The sequence below is a fragment of the Pan paniscus genome, chromosome 5 (genome assembly GCF_029289425.2).
Source record: "Pan paniscus chromosome 5, NHGRI_mPanPan1-v2.0_pri, whole genome shotgun sequence".
NCBI lineage: Eukaryota > Metazoa > Chordata > Mammalia > Primates > Hominidae > Pan > Pan paniscus.
Window position 1 is genome coordinate 140,539,570 of NC_073254.2, and position 18,702 is coordinate 140,558,271.

Sequence of the window (18,702 nt, forward strand, 5' to 3'; positions counted from 1 at the left end):
AAAGCATTGTTTTGACTATTAAATATGGTAATAGGGTTAAAACACTTAGAACATTGCCTTGCAAGGAGATTCCTATAATTTTAGGAAGTTTATCATAAATCCTATAAATTTAAGATTTACGGTTGGATTAGATCTAAGATTTAAATATACCTAGTGTGCAGAATTAAGTAAATGGTCTTTCCCTTGAAAGTCTGTACATCTAGAGATTCAAATAAAGATCTGAGGGAAAAATGTTCAACTGCGACCTTGTAGGGGCTCAGTCTTACATAGTCAAATGTAGCCTGGCTAACCTTCTAATGCTGACAGGGATAAGGGAAAGTAGGGAAGAGAAGTTCAGACTCTGGCTCAGTAGCAAGGTTGCTTCCACAGCTTTTGGCAGGGGACTGAAATGAATGAGAGGTGAGGACTACATTTTTTATTGCAAAGGTGGTAGGTAGTTTTCTGGTTCTGTCATGAAAGCAACTCCTAAAGCAGTAACAGGAGAAATTCTGATTAGCAATAACGAGGAAGAATCTGTTATTGCATTTACGTAGTTGATAAAGAGTATATTCATTAAATTACCACAGGGTATTGGTACTGGTCTACTTTGGGAAATGCCGTAAGCCTATAACGTTTTCTTAAGTATACTCTTGGTGAGGACATATTCTTCATCTTGTAGGAAATTTGATTTTTTATCAAAATTAATGGCTGAATCATAATCTGGATGATAAACATGGTAGTACCATTACAATAGTAAGTGCAACTATGAAGTAATGGTACTAGAGTTCTATGGTTCATAAAACAATACAATAGGCATTTCTTTAAACAAGTTTTTAAAAGTTTTACATATAAGCAGAATAAATTCCTAACCTGATATCTAAAAGTGAACATTTGTTTGAAGATACAGATATAATAATATGACAGTATTTTTCTTAAAATATAACATGCATATGTAATTCTATAGGTTCATATATCAATTGTATATTTATTTACTAAATTATGATTTATGGAAGAAAACTAAAGGGACTGAATATCTTGATTTGGCATAATAAACCCACATGGGTTTTTCAATTCACAATATGTATTGTGTAAACAGGTTTTATTGGGAAAAAATCACATAGTGTAAAGAGAAGGCACACGATTACTTGTTATTTTATGTCTATGACCAGGTTATCTGAAGAAGTTCTTGCTGTTTATTTGTGACTAGATTCTTTGGCAAGCTACAAGCCTTCTTAGCACTGACACTGATCTTTTATTCTTCACTGCCTCCAAACATTTAAATAGGATAGTACTGATAACAACAATAACAACAACAATAAAAACAGCTCAAGGAAGATTAAAAAACAATCCAATCAAATGATTCATTGTGGTGCTTAATTAGGGCTCCTATGAGTGCTCTATTTCAGGTGAATGGATCCCCTGCTCCTCCTTCTAGTTCCTGGAATAAACCTGTGTCTGGTCTATGTTGCTGGACATGTAGGTGTTTAGAGTTTAGAGTCCCAGTAAGGGGAACTATTTCTTACTATTTATTTTTCTCATTCAGCTTCCTTATAATTCAAGTGTTGGAAATGACTTATGCATATGAGTCAAACAGAGCAAGGTTTAGACACCAGGATACTGGGGTATAAAGGTCAGCTATGCATTAAAATTTGAGGGGCTTGAATAAAGTTGAGCTTCAATATAATGACCTTGCATGAAATTAAGATCAGCTGTGCAAGCAAAGAGTCTACCACTGTCCACAGTCTTCTAAAAAGGTGATCTCAGGTGTAAACTCTCCCCTTGGATTTTTAGAGAAAGAAAAATTACCAATCTCCAGTCAACTGATTGCTATGCAACCTAACTTCCAGGGTTTCTTTATGACCATCCTGCTTGTCTCTATTCATACGTTTCAAAGCCTTGTCTATATAATCCCAAAACATCAGATATAGCTGAAAGAATAGTCAATCAGCATGATCCTGGAAACCCAAAGCTATGGCTAGGCTTCTAGCTTCATCAAAATGGGTTTTTCAAAAAAATCAACAGGAAAAATAACTGTTGTATGGCCCACAGTTTTATTATGACTTATCTAAAACTCTTTATACTACATGTATTATAGAATTTAGAGGGCTTTTAAAAAATATTTTAGAAACATAATACACTGCATATACATGTACTACGTAACATCACAGTGGGATCTGGGGCAATGCCCCAAAATCAAATACAGTAATATTTGTGTAGCAAAATATATGAATATTTAACTACTTGAACTACTAAGGACATATCAGTTGAGATCAGGTTTGCTATGAATGTCAAAAAATTTTTGTTTTAAAGTTTTTTTATTTTTAACTAAATTTAATAAATTATGGATTTGAATTGCAGTTTTATTCTACAAGCCAAAAATAAGGAACACTCAGATGCATTAACCTTAACTAAAGTGCTCACAAAATTCCCAATTTAATATCATAAGAATCACATGAATGACTGTTTTAAATGATTGGGTTCTTTTTTTTTTCTTATCAATACCAGCCAATTTGGTGACATTTAGAAGGTGCCAAGAATAAAAGATGAAGGTCAATGCAAACATGTGCTCACAACAGTCAAAGAAATTGGTCACAAAATGTACAGCAAGAACTTCTTGTTCAGTGGACTGAGTCAAAGATGCTAAATACAGAAATACAGACCAAATGTTTAGTTCTAAATATTAATACTTAAACAATCCAAGCAGTTGCTTGCATTTGATTATTTTTGAACATTCAGAATGAGTTTTTCATTTTCATCTGACTAGTAGGACCAAAAAAAAAAAAATGGGTAAATACATGCATAGAGAAAAAAGTTAGTGAAGAATGCTTATTATAAACATGTATGTATGCATGTATGCATTCATATATGTATTTAAAATGGTATTAATATCACTTTAAATTAATGAGATAAAATTAGAGAATGATGAATTTTAAGATCATGATTAAAATTTGAATATAAATGAGGAGGAAATAAAATTTTACCCCATAAAGCATGATCCTTCTCTTTTATTTATTTATTTATATACTCATTCACGTATTAATTTAGCCAAGTAATATTTAATGAATGCTGGGGTTATAAAATTTTGCATAATATAAAACCTGGCTCTGAAGTGCTCACAATCTTCAAGTCCTGAGCTACCTACGCTTGCCTTTTCTCTATTGGTAAAGTGTACTTTCAATTTGTGAAATCATGGATGTCTTTAAATTTTGAGAGTAGGTTCTCTGTGGCTGGAAAGATATTTTCGATTTTGACCCTAGTTGTAAAACTCAAGTAGCGTATCTGTGGCTTCACTTCCCCTCTCTCAGCAGCCTCCTTCCATTTACCCTTCATTTAACATAGGAATTTGCCATTACTGTACTCACACAATAGTACAGTATATGGTATATCAGTCCGTTTTCACACTGCTATAAAGAACTACCTGAGACTGGGTGACTTATGAAGAAAAGAGGCTTAATTGACTCAGAGTTCCACAGGCTTAACAGGAAGCATGACTGGGAGGCCTCAGGAAACTTACAATCATGGCAGAAGGTGAAATGGAAACAAGGCATATCTTACATGGTGGCAGGAGAGTGAGAGCAAAGAGAAGTGCCACACTTTTAAACCATCAGATCCCATGAGAACTCACTCACTATCAGGAGAACAGCATGGGGAAAACTGCCACCATGATCCAGTCACCTCCTATCATGTCCCTCCCTTGACATGTGGCGATTATTACAATTCAAGGCGAAATTTGGGTGGGGCTGAACCACATCATGTAGTGAAAGAAATATGAATGTTTAAAGAAGCTCTTGGAGAAACTTAAGTCTTTACTTTTATTCTTATCTCCTTCTGTACCATTTGGCTACCACATAGATTCTAAGGAAGAATCTGTCCTTTGATGGGCAAAGACATTTGAGCTTAGGAACTAATTACCTTCTGCCAGTTAACAGATTTATTTTAAATTCCTTGGAAAAAAGTTAAACAGGAGGTTTTGAAGTTAACTAGGGCTTCACCTTTGAAGTTCCTTAATGCTTTGTGCTAACACATTAACTTTTTCTTGATGGTACAAGTTGCTTTAAATCACTTATTAAAAAGTGTATTTGTCATTCCATTCTCCAGGAAACCATTTCTGGGAGAATTTGAAGAGATTGTAATTTCATATTTCTTCCAATTTATCAACTTTGAGTTGAGTTTCTTTCTGTGGAAAGTAAAATAGTTAAAGCACAACAGTACAATGTCAATAGGAATATCAACATTATTTTGATTAAACTGGCTAAGGAAACCATTTTTAAAGTGACTTTTAAATAATAATTTGTGGAAAACAAGAAATATGTATACAAGATATGGCTAAAATAATTAGAATGTCATCCTACCTAAACTGATGGCATATACTAAATATACTAGGACACTTCCTCTGAGTAGCTATCAGTTCTTGTCATCGATCCCCCATCCCCACTGCTTTTCCAGTGAGGAAACAAAAGTACCTGTGAATGCCTGGTATTGACCTACACATCCTCAATTTTATTTGGCCCAGTATCTTTCTGTCCCAGAGGCACAACCCCTTGTAGAGATGATCAAGCTTGCGTTTTGAAATACAAAGCTCTTAAAAATTATAGGAACTTGACTCCTTTGTTTCCGATTTTGATAATAAGTGTCTTCCCTTTTGTAAAATATAAATAAAAATTTGTAAATTTGTTGCATATTCAGTGAATCAAGTATTGGTTCAACCAAGAGATATAATTCACAAAAAAGCGCCAAAGAGAAATTCTGTGACTGGAAGAATACAATACATGAAATTAAAAAACAGAAGAAAGAATAATAACAGAATTTATCAAGCAGAAGAAAGAATCTTGAAACTCGAAGACAGGTCATTTAGAAATATCCAATCAGGGGAGGGAAATAAAGAATGCAAAGGAATGAGGAAAGCCTACAGGGTGTATGAAAAAAATTCAAAAAAGCTAACACTCACATCATAGAAGTTAGAGAAGGAGAAGAGAGAGAAAGGGACAGAAAGCTTATTTAAGGAAATAAAAGTTGAAATCTTCCCAAATATGGGGGAAGACATGAACATCCAAGTACTTCACATCTCAAAAGTCTCCCATCCCAGGTTCAACCCAAAGAAGACTCTACCAAGGCATATTTAAATTAAGCTGTAAAAATCAGGCCGGGCATGGTGGCTCATGCCTGTAATCCCAGCAGTTTGGGAGGCCAAGGCGGGCGGATCGCAAGGTCAGGATATGGAGACCATCCTGGCTAACATGGTAAAACCCCATCTCTACTAAAAATACAAAAAATTAGCTGGGCGTGGTGGTGGGCACCTGTAGTCCCAGCTATTTGGGAGGCTGAGGCAGGAGAATGGTGTGAACCCGGGAGGTGGAGCTTGTAGTGAGCTGAGATCGCGCCACTGCACTCCAGCCTGGGAGACAGCGAGACTCTGTCTCAAAAAAAAAAAAAAAAATCAAAGACAAAGAGAGAATCTTGAAATAAACAAGAGAAAAAAGTTTTCTCACATACAAAGGAACCTATATGAGTTTATCCAGAGATTTTTTGGCAGAAACTTTGCATGCCAGAAAAAAGTGAAATGATACAGTCAAAGCGCTGAAAGAAAATATCTGCCCACCAAAAGTATTTACTTGGAAAATCTGCTCTTCAGAAATAAAAAGGGCAGTTAAATACTTCCTCAGACAAACAAAAGCTGAGGGAATTCATCACTTCTTGATCTGCCTCACAAAAAATGCTATAGAAAGTTATTCAAACTGAAACTAAAATGAGCTAAGTAGTAGCATGAAAGTATATGCAATTGTAAAACTCACTGTTAAAATTACTGTGTAGTCAATCTTAGAATACTCTAAAACTGTAATGATGGTGTGTAAATCCCTTAACTCTCTAGTATAAAGCTCACCATTTAAATTAATATATAACCAATCTCAGAATACTCTTAATACTGTAATGCTGGTGTGTAAATCTCTTATCTGTCTAGTATAATGGTTAAAAAATAAAACTATTAAAACTGACTATAGCTACAATAATTTGTTAAGAAATACACCATATTAAAAGATGTAAATTTTGACATAAAACATAAAATGAAAGGGGAAGTAAAAGTGTAGTTTTTGTATATGATCAAATTTGTTATCAGCTTAAAATAAACTGTTATAAGAGGTTTTATGTAAGCCTAATGGTAAACAAAAAGAAAACATCTATAGTTAATGCATAAAAGATAAAGAGAAAAAAAGAACCAGAAAATATACAAAACAGCTAAAAAAAAAATGTTAAAGTGACAATAGTAAGTCCTTACCTAGAAAGTATTACCATGAATGTGAATGCATTAGAACTTTCAACCAAAGACATGGAGTGGATGGATACATTTCAAAAACCTAACAATATGCTGCATACAAGAAACTTGCTTCATCTTTAAGGACTGAAAATGAAAGGATAGAAAAAGGTTGTGAAAACCAAAAGAAAGCACATGTATTTATACTTGTAACAGATAAAATAGACTTTGAATTGAAAACTTTAAAAAGAGAAAAAGAAGGTCATTATATAATGAGAAAGAGGTCAATTTAACAAGATAATATAACAATTATAAATATATATGATCTCAAATTGGAGCACCTAAATGTATGAAGAAATATTAATGGATGTAAAAGCAGAGAGAGATTATAATACAATAATAGTAGAAATCTTCAATGCCCCACTTTCAACAGTGGATAGATCACCCATACAGAAAAATCAGTAAAGAAATATTGAACTTGAAGTACACTTTCAACCAAATGCATACAACATACCAAAACTTATGAGATATAGTGGAAGCAGGTCTTATCTAAACTGGATTTAGAAAATCCTGATGTGGTAGAAGTGCCATATTATTTTTTTCTATTGCCAAAGAAAAGTATATGAATGCCAGTGACTGGTCTGAGATCATGACACTGTATAAGAGAAACATGCTTTGTAGAGTTTGTTGTGTCATCTGGAAAAATTCAATTAACCTCTCAAACTTTATTCTCTCTCTTTCTCTGACTCTCACTCTCTCTCATGTATAAAATAAGATTTAAGACTAGATGACATCTAATGTCAATATTTGCATCTCAACATTTGCATTCTGTTTTAAAGACAAAACCATCAACACAGGTTTCCTAATGTATTAAAGTTTTAATATTTAATTGACAGTCTGGTAATAAATGTAATGATAACAGTATCCTAGCAAGTATGTTTCTGTGTGGTATTTTGAAATCTTAGATATTCCTAAGGATTTCAAATATGGATTCTGTTAGTTACTCTATTTGATGCAAATATAATTCCACGATCTCTTTTTTTCAGGTTGAAACCTACAAATTTTGATTAGGCAAGCTGAACAGTTAGTAAGCATGGCATGGCTGAGAAGCACTCCACCCTACCCCTGATATATTTTCTCGTGATCACCAGGAAAGTCCATTTTCATCTCGAGTTACATGGAAATGCATAGCTCTCACCCTTACTGCATCCAAGGGGCCTAGAGACACTTCATAAACACTCTAAAACTGTTCTCCTTTCCTCCTTTATATTTTGTTCAGCCTCTTGAACTTTACAACTCTCAAGAAGCAATCTTTTTTTGGCAGGAAGCTGCATGAGTGATAACCCAAGTAAGCAGTGTCATCTACCTGAAGGATGACACTGGAAATTGCATGATTTGTAAGAGAAGAAATTGTCACATTCTGAATGGTGTTTCATTATGAGTTTGAGCCAGAGTATATCTTCACACAAACTGTTCTTACACCATCCCCAAATTATCTTGCCTCATGAAATTCAAGTTATGAATGTTCATGCAGATTTTTTTCAAAAGGGCAACTTGTGTTTTAATTAATGTTCTTAAAAGGTCTTAAAGGTGAAAAATGCTATAAATTATTGGAGGTAATTTGATGAGTTCTAGATTAATGTCATTTATTAAAGATTTTACTTAAGTTTCAGCCAGTGTTTAGCATTTGCTTGATGCTAAATATAGACAGATTACTTCAATCTAATTCATAAAATATAAATGTATAAAATAAGCTTTATGAAATACTAAGGTTTTATTATTTTCAATATGAAAAATTTCTCAGGATTATTTGAAAAGCAAGTTTTTTTTTTTATTTGTAGTGGTGAAGGCATTTGCATATGATTAACCATTTGGCAAAGAACCTAAGGCAAGGAGAATTTCACTGCTGAAATACTAACTTTGTAAAACAATTAAAATTTTAAAGTAAATTAGATATGAACACATTTTAAATAGTCTTATTTTGAAACAAGAAGTACATATTTTTTTTTCTAGGAAAAGCTTTGTAATAGGACAAATTGATTTAAGGCAAATTATCAGTTCTCTGATGTCCTCTGACTATACCTACAAGTGAAGAACTTGTTGTAAAGGTCTCTTCTGGTTATTAAATTACAATTTTATTTTTTAAAATAATAATTCCAAGATCCTCAAATGATATAAAGGTTATGGATGGATAAAAACTTGTGTCTTGTTTGAAGGTTATGAAAATTTGGTGAAAACTGCTGATTAATTTGTTTTTATATTGTCCATATATTATAGTATAATTTTTAATTTCAGTTATCTTTAATCATGTAACTTGTTTTATATTAATATTTTCATAATTCCAAAGTCTAAAAACAGCACTTATATTTGGTCATATTTCCCTGAAAGTAGGTATTTATATGAGGGTAGGGTTAAGCACCTATCTAGTATAACGTTTTCTTTTTTTTAATTTTTTTGAGACAGTTTTACTCTATATCACTCAGACTGCCGTGCAGTGGCACAATCATGGCTCACTGCAACCTCTGCCTCCCAGGCTCAAGAGATCCTCCCACCTCAGCCAACATTTTAATTCTTGTCTATTTTTTCCATATTTTTTAGTTATTTTCTTATTTGTGCTATAAGGTTATTCATCAAAATTCGACTTCAGCTTAATACTAACTTAATTCTGGTAAATACACAGGCATTGTGGGATTAGAAAATGTTAAATTTATTTTTCTCGTCTTCAAGGTACAATCTTGGGAAGTCCTAGGCCTCCTTCTGTTCTTTTCTTTTTCTTGTTTTATTTTTATCAACTTTAGCTCATCAGCCAAAGGAAATGAAGGATCCATAGAGCCAATTCCCCAATGATTAGAATTATTATTTTAAAATCTCATTGATAACTTTGACCTCTCATAATGAATTACAGTTCAGCTGCTCTTACATATACTGGCGATTCTATAGATTTTCAGGCATCAGGGCTTCAGCATTCCTACACTTCTCTCTTTATTTTCCCCAAACAACATTCCCGTTATGTTTCAGTAAGGGGAGGTCATTCTCACAAATTACACCATTGCCACTACATAGGTTGCAAGGTTCCACAACCATCCTCATATTTGGTGATTTGCTAGAAGGAAGAATTAGGAAAACTTATAGGCAGTTGTACTCATGGCTGTGGATTGCTACCAAGAAAGGACATACAACAGAAACAGCAAGGGGATAAAGACAGCTGGCAAAGAGTGTGGAGGCATGCCATCACAGACTTCCCATACTCTCCTTAAGGGGCCACACACAGCGCTCTCCTTCTTCTATCAGTGAAACAAACACCATTTCTAGACAGGAAAGTATAATTGAGACTCAGACTCCAAGATTTTATTGGGGGCTGGTTACACAGGCACAACTATAAAAATTTAAGATTTCCGTAAGGAAAGCAGGTGTTCACCATAAATCGCATTTTCTGTACAGCAGAGACAGGGTGATACAGCAACCTTATCAATACATAGAACATCCCAAAGCCAAGTTTCTGGAAGCCAGCCAGGGACTTTATTTTCTCCTCCCTTCTAAATCTCAGGCCTGCTATTCAAACACTCCTGCACACCCCTTGCATGCTGCCATCACTGAATTCCTACCCACTGTCAGATATCAATTTCAGTGTTTAATGCATGTTGTCCCATTAAATTTTCCCCAAAATTTATTAAGGTTATTAATTCCTTCCACTTTTCTGGTAAGAAAAGTTGCAAGGTAGAGAGAAAATTGATTTCAAAAGATCGTACAACTGGGAAGGGGTAGCAAGATTTGACTTCAAGGCCTTAATTTTAATCATCACAATATACTCAGATGGTACATCTTCAGAATAAATTTACTGAATGAGTGAATGCCAGGTGAATTGAGACTGACGGTACCATCTTATTTCCCATTATTGTAAACAAATAGAGTCCTGTATTGTTACTGTAACTCAGAATTAAATAAAGCAAAAATTATTCCCATTAGGCAGAAGAAGAAAATTAAGAGCCAAAATGTATAAAGATATACAACTATTTATTACCACTTATAATTTAAATACTTTTTCTGGCAAGGTCCACACTTTCTACACCAGCAAATATGCATGTGCTGTTAGAACTGTTACTCTAATTAAAATGCCCAAGTACTGTTGGAAATAGGAAAACTGCTTGCAATTTTGGAGAGTATGAGAGCTCAGAAGATGAAATGTAAATCATAATAGCTTTTAGAAGACAGGTCAGCTGAAGTAGGAAATCTTCTCTACATTCTGTTTTTCAGGGGTGACTATTAACCCAGCACGCAGTAATCAGGTCACATATCACATCAAGGGAGAACCACTAGCCCAGTAACTTGTGGCAAGCTTGAACCTCACAGTGATTCTCACAGAATGAATTACTTCAGTCTGTACTCATTTTAATTTTTTCATTGTAATACTAAAGGCTGGCATTTGTGCATAAAAATATAGAGAGAAACAACAATGTTGGAGGTTAATCCAACAATTAGTTTAATTTGACAAGAGCTGAGACATTGAAAAATATGCTGTACAAATAATTTTCTTTGCAATCCTTGAAATAATCACAAATATTTCTCCCCAAAAGAAGGCTGGCTAAGAATGTAAAACAAAAAGTGTGCTTTTACAGAAACCTTAGTTTTTAGAGAATATTAGTGTAGATTTTCTTTATAATATAGATATCTGTATTTCTTCCCAAGGTTAGCAGATTATTATAGTTAGTGCAGATTTTACTGTTTATTGTTAGTCGCTTAAACTAAAAAGGAAATTCCAGATTAACACACTAAACATATACTGAGTCCCTACTATCAATTAATTTACAAGCTTTCTAAGTGTTTTCGAGTGTAACTAGGGTTGAGAACTATTAAGTTACAGGTTGCCCATTCTGTGTTTAAGTTAACAATTTTTTAGTTAACAATTTTTTTAGTTAACAATTGTAATACATTTCTTGGCCAATGATTATCAAATGTGCATTTTCTGTAGCTACATGGCAGTCCATATAAAACAAAATATAACTTTGAAGACTACAAAGCATGCTTTTGTATAGAAGTCTTTAAATATATAACTCTAACATAACATGATATTTTACTTCGAGATAACAATAATTATTATTATTATTTTGGAGCTAGAGTCTCACTCTGTCACCCAGGCTGGAGTGCAGTGGTACAATCGTAACTCATTGCAGCCTCAAACTTCTGAGCTTAAGCAGTCCTCCCACCTCAGCCTCTCACGTAGCTGGGGACTACAGGTGCACACCATCACAGCCAGCTAATTTTTTTTTTTTTTTTGAGATGGGGTTTTGCCATGCTGCCCAGGTGGGTTTCAAGCTCCTTGGCTCAAGTGATTCTCCTGCCTGACCTCCCAAAGTGCTGGAATTACAGGAGTGAGCCAATGTGCCTGGACTCACATAGAAAATTTAGAAGACACAAGGTTTCCAATTCCTATACAGAGTAATAAAAATACGCTTGTTGACAAACATACTATCTTTCAATTTCAATGGTAATTTTTCTTTGAGTAGGCAGAAAAAATAACTAAGGTTCTGCCATCAGCTAAGAGACCTATTTGTTCATCACAAAGTCCTAAAAGGTGGCGTCTTTGTCTATGTAGTTGTTACTTTATTAGTTAAAACTTTCATATCCAAATTATTTGATTTGTCTTACAATGTCCTTTACAAATTATTTCTTATCTCTAGTTCCTGAGGCAGTCATTCCTTTCATAATTCCATAACTTAGAACTACTTTATCTTCCTGGAAATCTCCTTGACTATCCTTATTCATCTATTAAAATTCAATTCATGTTGGGGTCCTAACACCTCAAAGATTTTACTCCATCCTTTCTAATCAGGAGTAAAGGTCATATCTCTGGGCAAGAAAATATATTTCAATGTATCATAATTTGCCTGATTATAAGTTCATGTAATTTACTGGTTTGTGATCTCCTCCTAGGATAGCAGTCAAACCTTATTCATTTTTATATCATATAAACCTAGCCTGGTAATGAATCTCTTAGATTTAATAGAAGATACTTGGATAATTTTATACTAAGTTGCTTTTTTGCAAAGAGATTGAATTTAAAGTTTCTGAAGTTTCACATATTGTGCATCCTGGAAATATTTGTTTAGTTGAGTGAGTCCACACACTAAGCAGTACATTAGAATTACCTTTTTGATGTAGGGCCCTGTGCCCAGAAAATTTGAGTTAGTAGGTTAACCAGGGACAAGGACTGGTAATGTGCATTTTAACACAGATATCTGGCAATTCTAATGCATGATCATTAAGACTGGAAGGCCTTCAGAAACAGTGGCTTGTAATAATGCTCATATGAAAACCACCAATTAATTCATATCATCTTTCTTTTAATTTGTTGATTCAATATATACTTATCCATTCTGGCACCTGCAAGGTACTAGGGGAGTACCAGTGAACAAAAGCAGCCCTGGAGTTTATTTACCCTCAGAGAGATGACAGTCTTACAGTGGTGACAGATGTTAAAAGATTATATCAATAAACATGTAATAATGATAGGGAGTGATAAGTGCTATAAAAGAAAATATAAGGGAACTGGCCTCAGTTTTCAAGGAGCAAGAAATGCTTTTATGAGAAATGACATTTAACATGGGACCACACGAAAATAAATAGAAGCTAACTAAGTGAAGAAGATACAAAAAGCAGATAGGTGATTTTTAAAAAGCATTTTGGATAAGGGGAATTCATCTAGACTGAAGCAGCAAGACTGAGCATACCACTTTGAGAAATCAAGAGACCCTGTGACTGGGTTGATAGAGATCTTTGTAAGGTAAATTCAGAGTATGTATGGGAGTAGAGGTGGGACTCACTGAGGCTTTGAAGTCAGGTAAAGGATTTTGATTATTATTTTAAAAAGAATGGGAAGGTCTCAAGAAAGAGATTCACATGATCAGATCTGAATTTTGGAAAGAACACTGGCTGCTGTGTAAAAACTCAGTAGGATTGGGGTAGAGAGTGTGTGTGCTGGGGAGAAAAGTGGGAGAAGGCAGACCAGGCAGAAGTTTAATACAGGAAATAAAAGAAATATTGGTATCTTAGACTATAGTGGCAGCCAGGGATGAAGAGAAGAAGGCATAGTCAAGACATACTGAGAATTAATAGCTGCTTTTGAGTCTCTCAAAAAGAAACTTGTTTTCTGACTTCTTCTAAATGAGATAACTGGTTTGCTTCATGTAGTAGAGGGTTGAAGATACAAGACTGTTGCATGTTAATAGTGCATAGAAGAGGAAATATATTGAAATAAAAAACAAAAGTGCTTTCAATTCAAAGGACTCATGTCCCAGCTCTGAAAACCCCATTGATTTGTCCACTGAGTAAATCTCCTAAGCACTCTGTTCCTTAAGCACTAGTAAGGAAAATGGGGACAGCCCTCAGAAAATGCAAGTGCTGATATAGTTTTATAGGATGATACTATTTCTTATTTTTTATAGCACTAGTCATGGGTACTATTTGATTGCGATTTAAAAACTGGACTCTCCAAGTCTTAATACTCAAAGACTATTTCCAGAAATCCACTTGATATGTTATACAACATCAATCAGATCTTCATTTATTTTTATTTTTTGACTTTTATCTTCAGTTCAGAGGTATATTTGAAGGCTTGTTGCTTAGGTAAACTTGTGTCATCGGGCTTGTTATACAGATGATTTAATCACCCAGATATTAAGCATAGTACCCATTAGTTATTTTTCCTAATCCTCTCTCTTTCAGACAACATCTTTGCCACATTTTCTCATTCATTTTTCTGAAATATTTTAAGGTAAACTTTGTAGCCTCTTCCTCCTCTCAAAACAAACTCCTCCACCTAATATTAGGTTTAATGATAAGTGATAGCGATATAATTACCTCTCTATTTAGTTAAATGATAGATGATAAGAAGTAACTATTAAAATGACAGTTTAATGTAATGAAAGTGCACATTTCATTTCATATACTACATAGTCCTTAACTTTTTGGAAATGGTTGATAGGGATAAATGCTAAGACAGAAGTGTTTTCTATAAGGATTTCCAGCCTCTTCAAGAATTATCCAATTATTCTTTATTTAAAATAATTAAGTCACTATATATATTGACTCAATAATTAAGTCAATTCATATATATTGACTGCCTTTGCAGCACAGATAAGCACAGTGCCCTAAAGGACAAAGTAAGCCTGTTATTGAAGAAAATGTTATCAGGAAAGATTTGATAGAGAAAGTAGCATTTAAGGTAATACTGGAAGGAGTATATTACATTCCCAGGCTGGCCTTGACAAGGTATCAAAAACTGGATGGCTTAAAATAACAGAAATTTATCGTCTCGAGGTTTTGGAACTTAGAATTCCAAAATCAAGGTGTTGGCAGGGCCATGCTGTCTCTCTGAGCATCATTTCTTACCTCTTCTATCTTCTGATGTTTGCTAACAATCCTTGGCTTGTGAATCCATGACTCCAGTCACATGGCCATTTTCTCCCTATGTCTCTTCACATCCTCTGCCAGCTCTGTGTGTTTACATGTATCTGTTTACAAATTTCCCCTTTTTATAAGGACACTAGTCATATTGGACTAGGGTCCACCCTACTGGCTTCATTTAAACCTGATTATTTCTATAAAGACACTATTTCCAAATTATTCACATTCCATGTACTAAGAGTAGGACTTCACCACATCTTTGTGGGAGACGAGAATTCAACCATTCAACCAGAATTCAACACTGGCTAATTAAGCTAATGGTAGTAGAGCAGGAGCAAGAGAATTAGAGTTAAATGAGCTAACTGTATCATTACTGCCTTGAAATTTACCCTGAAAATAAGAGTAAAATGTGGCTCATCAACAGGAGAATTTTATACCCTTCATAATGGAATCACTAACTGTTCTGAATACTTCACAGGAGAGACAGGAAGGGTTTCAGCTAATGATATTGAAAAGTGAGACGCAGCAATATTTCTAGTACCCACTGTTGGGGACTTCTCTCTTCTTTCTTCCCCTCTCCTGCTGTCAGCTGCCTCTCTGAGTCACTATTCTGTCACTTGATGTAGGAGTGTATGAATTTTTCATTCTAAAAGCCCGTTCCCTATGCAGAAATTCTCAGTGTTTTCAGTGAGATACCTCAGAACAGAACATGACCATTTGCAACACGCTATTGGGAATTCTTCGCTAGCTTAAATTCCTGTTCTTTCTTTTTCTCAAGAGCTTATCAGAGGACATGGGAGTAAAAGTGAGTGTTTTTTTTTCTTTTTTTGAAAGACATCTTTGATACAAAGCATATAATATTATATTTATCCTAAAAGTGAATTACTAAAATATGAGGACTTGGATAATCACTGTTTATCCATGTTTTGACAAATGTCTTAACCTTTGGAATCTCAGTCACCAGTCTTAAAAACACCTGACAATTCATGTCTTACAAATCTTCCATTCATTTATTCCTAAAGCCACCAAGTCAACTTATATTTAATGCTTGACATATACTTGGCATTGCACTAGGTGATGAAAATACAAACAGGAAGCCACTGGCCTTGCTTTTAAGCAGTTTCTAGTCTATACATAAGCTCTCAGGGGAGCATGAAGTTAACAGTCATTCTATCTTGATGACGCTGACCTCACCCAATAAGATGCACAAACAGAAATGTCTGGAAAACGGAAGCAATGTTAAAAATGGTCAAGAAGTATAAAAATAAACTAAAGAAAATTTGCTTTATATCTTATCTGTAGACAAGTTGTGTTTCTAGGCATTTTCCTTACTATCTGATCCAGTACCTTCTATCAATCAAGAAATACATTGGCATTTTTGATTTGAATTAAAAACATACCCTAGACTCTCATTTTTCTCAGATCTGTGGAGCTGATTCTAAGAACATGAGGCTGTATGGCAATTATGGGCTCCGCACTTTAATTTGAAAGAACTTTTTAATTATAAGAAATGTGGAGAGTGTGGTAAGGAAGAATTTGTTAACAGAAGTGGATCTTTTGGGTTCTTAGGCACAGGGGTTAGAAAGCTGTAAAGAGCTAATGCATGGGCCAGTAAAGTGGGAAGTTTAAGGGACAAAGGTGGAGAAAAAAAGTTTTTCAGGGTCATCAAAAGATATTCTGATTAATGAAACATAATAGTAGATGAAACATGTTAAGGCTGAGAGAAGATGTGATGATCCAGATAACCATAGCCAAACCCACTCAGTCCACAGATACTCAGTGACACAATGAACTTCCTGGTTCATTTTAACTATGATAAAAGTGGCGGCTGAAGTCCAGTGCTTGTGAGTGTCCAGCAAAGTTACTGTCAAGGATAATATCAGTTTTGCGTTTAGAAAAACAGTATCCCTTCAAAATATCTTCCTTGAGAGATGGGAATCAAACAATTATGTAACTATTACTTTGGGCAAAATTATAAACGAAATAAAATAACAGAAAATGTATGAGGACAATAAACTGTGTAACTTCAGCCCACTGTAGTTGTCTGCTGCTATTTTCTAAGGATGGAGGAGAGAAAGTCAGGAAAATTAAACTTGCTGTGTTTCTAGTTAAGTTGGCAACCATGAATGCATCTCATGCTTCAGATACCCACTGGGAACGTTTTAAGTAACTGCCATTGGCTCAGGCCTGGAAACACTATGCCCCTCTCTCTACTGATAAAACACATAAAAATGTGTTAGCAAAACACAAGTAGCAGCATGTTACTTAATGATTCTGATGATAAAAATCGTGCCTGCAAAGTGTGAGAGTTGGCATGAGCAAAGGATTGTTTAAGTCAAAGGTTCAAAGCTGGATTTTTTTTTTTCTTGAAATTCCATTCTTCATGGAATCCAAGAGATTTTTGGAAAAAGATGACCAAGGGAAAGGAACACTGAGGAAGATAAAGTGCTACAACCTATAAGGAAATACTAAGGAGCTATTACACAAAGGAAAAACTAACAGTTTATATGCCCAGGACAGAAATTGATGGTTTGGGGAGTAATGTTATTAAATAGTTCCCTGGGGAGGTATATTTACTATGACTTTGTTATTTTAATATTTAATATTTCTTCATGGAATGGAATTTTGAGAAAACAAAATCCAGCTTTGAACCTCTGACTTAGGCAATTCATTCCTTTGTACCCAACCTTTGACCTTTGTGATCAAAGCTAATAGGAGAATCTGTCTCATGCTCTCCTGCTCTCCTACTCTCTATTCCTCTGGCTATCCTTTCTCTTCTCCTTTGGTTCTTCATAACTGTCCACATCTCCCAGCCATTAAAAAGTGCCAAAATTCTTTTTACATATTGGAAGGTTCTTTGGCCCCCTTTTCTGCCTGTTTTTACTACTGCGTAGAGGAGAAAGGAAAATTTGAGTCCTGAAATTAGGGGAAAGAAAACCTAATTACCATTTATTTTATTTGTTGTTGTTGTAGTTTTTCCAAAGAAGAAAAAATAAATAAATAAGACAAAACTACATCATACTGAATGGTTAATTGCTTTCCAGGTGCTCTTACGAAATACACTTAACAGATCTGTATACCTCTTGCTAAGGAAATGGTGAACTTACTACCCAAAAGAGCAAGTGACCATAATCTTGGCTATATTACAATGCCATAATTCACATTTTACTAATTAAACCATGGAAGGTACATTTCCATTTGTCTCTTTCCAATCCCTGTATTTCAGCAGAGGCAAAGGTATTCTTAGCACACATACATAAGTAACCTAATTCCAAGACAATAAGACCATCATTTACATTTCAGTCGCAGTCCATTTTTAATATTTTCCTTAGTGGTCTAGAAAAGAAGACTAGCTAATATGAAATGAATGGTATTTTTTAAATAATCTGTTCAGGGATACAGATATCATTCATGAAGGGTTACTTATCTCTCTATAAATGCCATTTGTACTATGTAGACTGGGAGGGGGTGTTTTCATGGTTGGCATTTTATTCGTTTCTCTGAATGAATACAAAGAAACCTGACCTTTAGCTCTTTCACTTTCCTCTTAATCAAGATATTACTAATGGGTTTCCCTGAACTCTAAAGGCCAGAAGGAAATACTTAAAATACACTGTTATTAGACCCGATCCAAATGCGATTTACATGCATGAAGATCAGTGTTTGCATTAAAATTCCCGGTATGGTATAGACCTTCTCAGTGGTAAAAGGTCCTCATATAGGATAGGATGAAAACCTTCACCACCAAATTTTAGAAAACATTATGTTTATGTTGGCCCCTCCAAAAATATATTTTGCTCTGAACTATAACGAATTGTTAACCTGACATAACATCATTTTATCTCTTATAACTGCATCTAAATATCTATCTTAATAAAGGCTTATTAAAGTTTTTCTATGTGGAATAATTGAATATTAGAAAGTTTATTAGTTTTCAATCATTTGGTCTTTTCTTGGAAGGTAAAATACAGATTTCTGGTGAGTTTAGCAATTTACTCTATGGTTTTCTACCCATAAAGAAATGAGTTATGATAGTATACAGGCAACCAAGATAAATCTCTCACTGATGA